General features: G+C 33.9%; 1 pseudogene across 1 annotated transcript; it reads left to right on the forward strand.

Annotated features, from left to right (window-relative positions):
• Positions 1–3,242: 3,242 nt before the first annotated feature.
• On the forward strand, positions 3,243–5,679 carry LOC143621861 (protein MULTIPLE CHLOROPLAST DIVISION SITE 1-like; annotated as a pseudogene). Its single transcript, XR_013151610.1, has 5 exons — positions 3,243–3,248; positions 3,390–3,647; positions 4,394–4,557; positions 4,827–5,214; positions 5,411–5,679. The product of XR_013151610.1 is annotated as a protein MULTIPLE CHLOROPLAST DIVISION SITE 1-like (transcript).
• The last annotated feature ends 4,334 nt before the right edge of the window (positions 5,680–10,013 follow it).

Raw genomic sequence — 10,013 nt, forward strand, 5'->3', positions numbered from 1 at the left:
TATCACACCACTCCTCTAAAATCCCTTAAATATATAATCTCCTTTTAGCGTAAAAGTGAGCTTTGTAAACGATCATGAAACACCATTCCCCATCGTCCATACATCAAAATCTGAATTAATGGCACATCCATCTTCAACAACCATAACAAGATACTCCCCTAGCTTAGACAAGGACAAAACATCACATGCTTGTGTTAAACTATCCGGAAGGCTTACTTCTCTAAACTCTTTAGTTTTTTTTTTTGAAAATTGACTTTCATTAAAAACAAACACAACCAACGACTATCACCAAGACGGAGAAAGACGCCGAAAACCAAAAACCAAAAACAACAATCACGTTACATCAAATAAACACCATCTTTTCCAATCCACTACCCCTATCTTAGATCTATTTTTGTACCAAAGAAAACCCAAAGATTTTATATCCGCAACCATTTCTACCGCCTTAGTGTTCTTGCCCGAAAAAATCTTTTCATTCCTAGCCCGCCAAATCCTCCAACAAGTAATGATGACAATGCCATGAATAATCAATCTCTTGTTCCCCGTCGCACCACTAACCTTATGCACTTCCACCAAATCATTGACATGGAAAACAAAAGATCTAGGGATGTTGCACCAAGAACCAATCGCATTCCAAACGGCCATAGAAATGAAACACCCAGTTAACAAGTGCTCGAGCGATTCCTCATTACTCTCACATAAAGCACAACTATGATCATCACAATGCAAATGACGTCTAGCTAAAGCCTCCTTGGTTGGAAGACTATCCAGAACGGCCCTCCACATAAAAATATTACATTTTTTCGGGACCCAATCGCTCCATTGAAAACCGAAACTCCCATCATCGACAACGGACCGCACCATCCATCTTTTAATCGACGAGACCTCGAACTCTTTGCAGCTACCAACCGCCCAAGACCATGAATCTTCACGGTCAACCATCACCACCCCTTGAAGGAGATCTTCCAACTCTTGCTTCTCGATCACCTCCTGTTGGGAGCAAGGAGCTCTAAGCCAATCCCACACAATGCGACGAGAGGATCCAGTGACCACCAACCGATCTGCTAACAAGACATTTTTATGTTTTTCTACCTCATATAAGGACGGATACTTGTCCATAATCGGCGCGGAACCCAACCACAAATCCATCCAAAACCGAACTTGGCGACCATTCCCAACTGTGGCCCGGATCACTCTATTAAAACCCACACCATCAACCTTAAATTTGTTCCAAAACATAACACAATTCTTCCAAACCCCGGGAACCCCATTATTAACCGGAGCAAGCCCCCAACAGCGCGAGGACCCGTGAATAGACAACACTACTCTTCTCCACATCGCGTGATGATCATTTAGAAATCTCCCAAGCCATTTAGTAATCAGCACTTGATTATTAACCTCTAAACGAGCGATACCTAAACCCCCTTCTTTTATAGGTTTGGTGACTACCTCCCAAGCCACCCATGACATCTTCCTCACTTCATCCGAACCACCCCATAAGAACCTTCTCATCAAAGCTTCTAAATCATTGATAACCTTCTTGGGTGCCTTAAAAAGCGAAAAATAATAAGTGGGAAGACTATCCAGCACCGATTTAATAAGGGTTAACCGACCGGCAATAGATAACGAATTAACTTTCCATTTAGAAAGCCTCTTCTTGAACTTGGACACAACCGGTTCCCAATTAACCACCCTATTCATGTTAGCGCCAACCATAATCCCTAGATAAGAAAACGGGATTCTACCCGGCTTACAACCCATGAAACCAGCTTGGATATCGATCTCACCATCTTCTACACCTACTCCAAATAACACTGATTTATGGAGATTAATCTTTAGCCCCGAACACAAGTAAAATATGCGAAGAATACGTTTCAAGTTATCAAAATTAAAAGAAGACCACTCTCCCATAATCATAGCATCATCCGCATAAAAAAGATGGGATAAAGTAGGACCTTCATTAGGAAGAGTAATACCATGAAACGCACCTATATCACAGGCTTGTTTCAACATACCTGAAAAAGCCTCCATCAGAATAATAAAAAGAAAAGGCGATAGCGGGTCACCTTGACGAATGCCTTTATGACACCCAAATTCGAATGTAGGAGATCCATTAACAAGAAAAGATGATCTGGTCGCCAACAAAATACCACTAATCCAATCACACCAGACCGAAGGAAAACCCATCTGAGAAAGAACCGACAACAAGAACTCCCAATTCACATTATCATAGGCTTTATCGAAGTCAATCTTGAACATAAAAATTCTTCTCTCCCTCTTCTTAGCCCAAGCAATAACCTCATTAGCCACCAAAGGGCCATCAAGAATATATCTCCCGGATAAGAAAGCCGACTGATGCTCTAAACTCTTTAGTTGTCATATCAAATGAAATAATCACATGTCTTCAATTATCATCCACAATAATCCTAACAGTCTTAAGCCAAAACACTCCATATATAACTACCTGATTATGGAGATTATGGAAACAAAATTGATTTGATTTTTAAAGGAGATTGTCATATAACCTTCTCCAAGCCCTTATGCTTAACGTGAAAACTTCACCTTGAAGAAGGTCCCAAGAGGGGTAAACGCAGGTAATCTTTATAAACAATGTGGTTAATATTAGAGGTGCACCACTGACTAGCATATATGTAAGGATCAATAATAGCTTGAGAGCCGGCAGGTATTATTGTTTATAAAGATGTTTTAGGGATCTATAATTCCATGTATATTTATAACCCCGATCGATGATCGATGGCTGCAACACAAACCTTCGTTGAATAACGGTGATTGCCAGTGGTCCGTATGATTGCCGATGGTTGGTACGATGGGATAACTACCAAGTATGGGATTATTATACTACTACTAAACTGAAATGGCTTCTTCACTGCAATTGCATCCTATTTCCATTTCCATCCCGGTATGTGTGTATATATTCTTTCTTGTTAATGATATATATGTGTAACCCACCCTAATTGCAGCAATATTATATTATTATTATTATTATTATTATTATTATTATTATTATTATTATAAGGAAATTAGAACCTAGGGTTTGTTAATAATGAATTCCAACATTTACCATTCTAGATCCACCCTCTTCATTGTTCTTACCAACCTCAACTTTGCACACTAGTAACCAAGTGAATTCTTATAATAATATTGCTGCAATTTAAATACTTCTTAACCGACTAACCCCGGTCTACATGAGGGTATGTCATTAACTGCGCGTGCCGTTAATCATGGATGTAAGCAAATTGTTGAACAACTTAATACGAACTTAGTTTTGCATTTACTATGTTTTGTTGCTATGCGTGTTTGTCATGTTCATAACACTAAGGCTTCCTTTCAGTAGTTTCTAACTCTGGCTCCAATTTTTTTGTTTGAAGCATCGGGTTTCAACAAATGCATTCGGACCTAAACCACAATTAGGGGTCAACAAAAGATACCAAATTTGGAAGAGAAAGAACAAATATCCAGATTCTTTTCTTGAAGCCTCGGCTAATTCATCAGCATCAGGTGAAGATAAACCTATTAAGGATGAAGTGACACTTGTCAATTTAAAAAGCAATGGCATGGTTGTCTTACAATGCCAAATTTCAAGACTACAACAAACAATCGTTTCTTCCCCTCCTGTTGTTTTTCTGGTATGCTTTCCTCATTGCAAGGCTTCATATTTTTTGTGGTCATCAGTTTTCTTGGCGGTGCATGTATAGATGATTTTTATTTACATCTGTAACTATATAATTGTTTTGATTGTTAAGTATGCATGTCTTATGAAAAATTGCAGTGTGTCATTTGGCGCATCGTGTATGATAACTGTTTGTTTATTTGTTTGATGTCTATATTACCTTAAGTTAGGAGAATATAAATGGATCTTAAAGAATAATGTAACTTAGAAACTAATCGGAAAAAAATGTCAAAAATTGTATTGGACACCTGCCCTTCTGTAATGAAAACTGTTGCAATCTTGATGAAATTGAGTGCTCTTTGCTTGATTGCTTTATGCTGCTTTTATGACACAAAATGATTGTTGATTGGTCTAAAAGTTTCAAGGTTGACCACGAAAGTCAAGCATTGACTCTCATCTTTTACATTGATGTAATCTGAAGAATGATATTAGTAATAAAATTGTCATTCGTTTACTTTTTTGTTTCATTGTATCTGTTTTTTGTTCTTTATGCTTCTGTTATACATTAGACATGCTCTTTGTTTCAAACTTTTAAACTTGAAATTACTTATTTATCCATTATCATCGTTACTAGTAACCAGTGAGGTTGATTTTGGTACTGAATATTCCCACATTTTTGTTGCTATTTAAGGACATAGTAAGTTTTATAATGTTTCCCTTTTGTCCTGCTAACACATTACATTATCTTTTATTTTTGAACAGGTAAAAAATTCTCCTGGTTCTACATATATACTAGGGTTTTGTTTAGCCACAACTGCATTAGTCGTTGCAGTTAGAGTTTACATGGCACGGAAATCGAGGAACAAACGTCCGGGATCCGTTGCTGATCTTGTGAGGCGTGGTCAACTTAACTCTGGAAGAGGCATGTATGACTCTTAAACCCTTTCTTATAGTGCTCTTTCTAGTACTTTGACTTGGCTACATATTAACGAACAAACGTAAACTAATGGACATTAATTAAAGTAAATGAACGTTCACGAACATTAATAGACGAATGGCATGTGTTCTGTTCGTTTGTTTAACTAAATAAATGAACATAAACGAACTTCCGCACAAACGGTTCACAAATTGTTCACTAAACGTTTGGTTAGTTTACAAGTCTGTGTGACATACATAGTACATATTTTATTTACAGATCAAAGCCAGTGATGTATGACGATCCATTTAACAATCCACAAGTAAAGATTAGTAAAAACAACTCGACAGTCGAAATGTGCGGAAAAGTTTATAAATTGGCACCAGTCACTCTAACACGAGAAGAACAAGACATACATCAAAAATGGAGGTCACGCGCGTACCAGTGGAAGAGACCCACAGTATTCCTCAAAGAAGGTGACCCCATACCCGTTGATGTGGACCCTGATACAGTTAGATGGATACCTGCAAATCACCCTTTTGCAACAACCATTAATGACATCACTGAAGATTTGGCTCAAAAAAATGTGTATCAAAAACATGGCGTTCCTTTTCGTATTCAGGCCGAGCATGAGGCCTTGCAGAAAAAACTTGAAGCTTTGCGAAGCGTAAGTTACTTGTTTATATAATATAGAGTAAGTTGCATAAATGGCCCCTATGGTTTGACCATATTTCAACTTTCTCTAATATATATGATGCATTAGTTTTTTAGTCAAACCTCAGGGATCATTTGTGCAATTTTCTCTAATATATATGATGCCTTACTTTTTTTTGGTGGTCTTATGTAAGTTGTGGCTTTTGCAGGATCAGAAGTTGAATAATATGGTGATTGATCCCGGGACAGCTAGAAATTTTGAGAGACCGTTCAAGTCGAATAACAAGATAGACGAACAACAGCGGTGGAACAGAAGTCTGCAAATGGTCAAACGGGCTCTCGACCAGAAAGTCAACCTAATTCTAATGGTAAATCGGCTTCCGAAGAGAAACAAACGTTGTAAAAACTACATGAACGAGTACATAGTTTTGGGTGTGTTTTGGAATCTTGTTCTTGACAGCTACTGTTGACGTTTTATTAGTCAAAATTGTCTTTGTTTATCTTTCTTGGTAATATATTTAGCTAAGATTGTTTATGTAGGGAAAGCATCTTAGATGCTTTATGATGGTGATATTAACATTTGTAAAGTGTTTGGATGGCTAACTCAATTGAGTTGGCCAATAGTGCACTTTCCTAGATGCTTAAAATAATTCTTTTAAAGTGGTAAAAATGATTGATTGTGATCTTTGATTGTCTTCGCTCACTTATAAAGCCACCCTTTTATAAACATAAATTTATATTTGAGTTAAGTGCAGATTCCACCCGTGGTAAATAGTGAGACGATCACTATCATCTTTTAGCGAGACAAAAACTTCGTAAGACTTTGAAATGGTGATTGTCGTTTGTTTAGAAAGACTAGATAATGAATAATAGTTGTTGGTGAAGATTGAGGAGTGGATATAGAATGGAAATATGTAATAAACAAAGCTTGTTAAGTGTCACATGTCATCACCATGATGATTCTTATAAAATTTTCCCTCCTTTCTCTCGTATTAAATGCATTCATTTTTCTTATTAATAATTTTGCATTTCACTTTTTTTTCTTTCTAATATTTCATTTTCTCTTTTTAATAATTCTTTCATATTTAAAAAAATTTAATATCAGCATAAATATATTATTTTGTTTTATATAAATATATTGTATTAGCTATTAATATTACGTTTTTAATTATAAGTAACCAATTTTGACGCTCATTTTGAATAATGATTCCAAAAATTAAGGTTTAAATATATTATATTAGTTAATTAATATTGAGGTTTTATAAGAAATTATATTATTGATGAAGAGGCAAGATTAAGTTACAATTAAAATTTCAATAAACTTTAACTTATATATATATATGGCATTTACTAAATTACAAGTTTTTTTTCCTTTTCAACCCTTAAAATACAAATTTACTATTGATGTATTCTTAGAGTTTATGTTAATTTAAACGAGCGGGTTTCTTTACCCGGTTAAAGTATCAAACATGGTTTAGGTCTAAACAGTTTATTATTACAATGAGTTCTGATTCCACGACAAATTTACTATTGATGTATTCTTAGAGTTTATGTTAATTTAAACGAGCGAATTTCTTTACCCGGCTAAAGTATCAAACATGGTTAAGGTCAAAACAGTTTATGATTACAATTTCCATGGGTTGGTTTAAAAAAATAGACATTGCAACTTCTTTTTTTTAACTGACTTAAAAATCCACAAAAATACGCGTAAAAATATATAAACACTAGACTATATGTTTTGGTTTTTTAGGTGGATGAGACAACTTCTTACGTTGGGAATACAAATGCTAGATATTATTACACGTTAATTAGATGATAACTTTGCGTGTCCTGTTATTATTAAAGATTTAAAAAATATAGATTTCTTTAGTGAACGAGTTATATTTGCACAAAAAATGAGGTCATTCAAGAAATTACCAAGCGCTTGCTATCCATGTTTCCGGGAGATTTAAAATATTACCATTGTTCAGTTGGTATCTATCAGACATAAAATGATACATTACAAGAAAGTATTAGTTTCCTAATATTTTAAATCGTCTCAAAATCTAAGGATGTCAAGTCATAGGTTAGTCCTGAAAGACGATGCTGAAGTGATGTTGCTAAAGTGTTCTATGCAATGAAACAAAAATACATGTGAAAATACACTATGATATCGTGTTATAGAAACGAAAATCATATCCGGAAGTAATACTGAAACTTATACTTTTATTCTTAAAAGGAAAAATCCCACACCTATAGATAAAATGATAAATTTCAAATAATAAAATTTTCACTTTGTTTTTGTTTTGGAATGAAGATTAATAAAAGCGATCAATCACTATGGATGGTTGCTTTGTTTTGGGACAATTTATTTTAACTCGTGGTCAGTTATGCGTTGAATTATCTAGAGTTAAAAGCATAAACAATACGAAACTATCAAGTTTTGATATGGAATGTAAAGTTACAAATAAAACTAAAAATATTGTGTACAAGGAAATATTAAGGGATTTATGACTTTTGTAACGACTTTTTATTTTCATATTATGTAATATGTAAGTTATTGTACCGTATAATATATATTTATATATGTTAAACATAATTTTTTTATTTGATATTATGTTATTATTTAAATATTTAAATAAATTTATTTATTTCAACCCGTATGCTATACGGGTAACTAACCTAGTATATAATAATTGAGAAGTTTGACGACGTAATCACACCTCACATGGTTGGTTGGTTTATTTATTTTTATTTATGTTTTGTTTCTAATTTGTAAAACGAGGGTTTTTAATATTGAATTCATGTTAGCTTGCGGTCGCAACACGTGGTGTTTTCGCTGCGACTTTTTTTGTCTGTTGATTCCAGACGAATCCATGTTAGTTCACGGCCACAACATGCGTATATTTTTTGTTTTCGTTACGGTCTTTTTTATTTAAATACGTTAATTTGTTCCATTATGAGTGTGGATGAATTAACCTATCGCTTTAGTTTCGGTGTCGTAACACGATACCGACCGAACTCTTGTCGGCTCGCCACCACAACACATGGTTTTTCTTTGTAGGATTTAATGCCGACAACGTCGATTGCGACCAAATTTGCGTTTGTTTGCAAGCGCAACACGTGAGTTATTTATCACGTTTTTTTTTGTTCGACGATTCAAGAATCAACGAATTCGTATCGGTTCGCAACTGCAACGAGCAGATACCAACCAAACTTTCATTTCGCAAACGCAATGTGCCTTTTTGTTATGTTAGTTTGTTACATTTGGGCGTTAGCAAAGTTTTCTTGGGGTTTGCTTCTGGTTTCATAACCTTGGACTAATCGAATTCACCTAAACTCGCAGTCCCACCGCATGGTTTGATAAGTTGTACACTTGTACGAGTATGACTGTCAATAGCATCGTTCAGGCGCAATGCGGGGGGAATTTATCTAGTTATATATATTGTTAACTAACTCAACTTACGTTACATGTATTGTTAACTAACTCAACTTACGTTCGCTCCTTGTACTTCCTCTGATAAGTGTTGCTCGCTAGTATTCTCTGTAAAGTGGTAAAGATCATCCGTGTACAAATCTCTCAAAGAGGTACGAAATTATTCCTTGTAACAACGTTAAATAAATCAAAAACTTTTAAGGAAGTGACCACCTCTTAAATTTCACCTACATAAATTGTGATAACCTTTACCCTTTTCAATAACTTGACAGTTATCATCACATATGAAAACATACAAGAATTTTTTATGATGAATGTTTTAATTTTTACTGGTGCATATAGCCCTATGAACAATAAAAGAGTAAAGAACTTTAGTGGCAAAAATCCTAATAACTATTAAGTTCCTTTTTCCTATTAATATACCTGGGCACCATGTATTGTATGTAGTTTGATGTGCTTGCAGGGCATCAGTCATCTACTATTAAATTTTTTTGTTTTCCACCTTTAACTTTATTTGTTTGAACTTTTGTTTGATGTTTTATAATTATAAAATAATTATGTTTAGTTTATTGTTTTATGTTTATATTTATTTTGATAGTTGTTGCTCAGTTTTGTTTATTTATTTGTTTAAGATATGTTAAAATAGTAATTAAACTATTGAAATAATTTGTTGTTTAGCATAATTACATATCTATTTTGGAAAGCATCTTTGTTTCGAGTTCCACTGTCGGCGGTTGTAACTGGACGATTCCAACGCTTTGCTAGTATTCTAATAAAAAATTTGTTGGTCGTTCAAAAAAAATATTGACTAATAAACCGTTTCCAATCTTTTGACATAATATAATCACTATAGACTATATAATAAAATCACTAAGGTTTTTCGTTTTAAAAGGATTGAATGTGACAAAAAAAACTTAAAAACAATTCTAAGTAATCTAAACCAAAGTTCGTAAACACAAAAAATACACCTTGAAAAAAAAAACAATGTCCATTTTGTATCTTATATTATACTAGCTTTTGTTTGTGGATACATAAATAGATATTTATGGATGAATGAATTACTAAGTTATCTTTAAGTGATTTTATTCAATCTTTTTTCACTACCTAGATTGGTAACCGATTACATATATTTTTTTTCTTTAAAAACACACACAGTCGATATGTATGGAAAAAAAATCAAATAGCATCCATATTAAAACAACTAATTTACTTCTAGTCAATACACCATTTCAATTATACATAATCCAGTATCTATCACTGTTAATTTACAAACAATAATCAATGCAATTGATTTTATTTATCCGTTACATTTTCCTCAAACATCAAACATAATTAATTATATTATATCCAATACAAACTTGGTATAAACAAATTTATTTACACCTAATCAGATAGAC

This window comes from Bidens hawaiensis, unplaced genomic scaffold, assembly GCF_021521415.1.
Source record: "Bidens hawaiensis isolate Kalapana, Puna unplaced genomic scaffold, B.hawaiensis_p1.1 tig00002977_1, whole genome shotgun sequence".
Classification (NCBI taxonomy): Eukaryota; Viridiplantae; Streptophyta; class Magnoliopsida; order Asterales; family Asteraceae; genus Bidens; species Bidens hawaiensis.